The sequence below is a fragment of the Herpailurus yagouaroundi genome, unplaced genomic scaffold, assembly GCF_014898765.1.
Source record: "Herpailurus yagouaroundi ecotype Mexico unplaced genomic scaffold, PumYag 139, whole genome shotgun sequence".
NCBI lineage: Eukaryota > Metazoa > Chordata > Mammalia > Carnivora > Felidae > Herpailurus > Herpailurus yagouaroundi.
In genome coordinates this window covers 9,021,059-9,021,402 of record NW_024412394.1, presented here as the reverse complement: position 1 = coordinate 9,021,402, position 344 = coordinate 9,021,059, and positions in this window count along the sequence as shown.

The window sequence follows — 344 nt, the reverse complement described above, 5'->3', positions numbered from 1 at the left end:
CTCCCCTAAACTCCTGACCCATATATCCAGCTGCCTATGAGACATCTCCACTTGGAAGTTTGGAACTGGAGTGCCTGATCCTCCTTCCCCAATCCTGCAGTTTCTTCTCAGTAATGGTAACTGTTATTATAGGTGTTCAGGCTAAAATCTTTGGATCATCTTTATCTCCTCTCTTTGTCTCACACTGTAAATACTACAAATCTTCAGGATTTTGTGTAAAAATAGATCCCGAATTTGATGACTTTTTACAATTCTCACTGTGGCCCCCGTTGGTCCAAGTCACTGTCATTTCTTGCCTGCATTATTACAATAGCCTCCTGATGGGTCTGCCTACACTCTCTTTT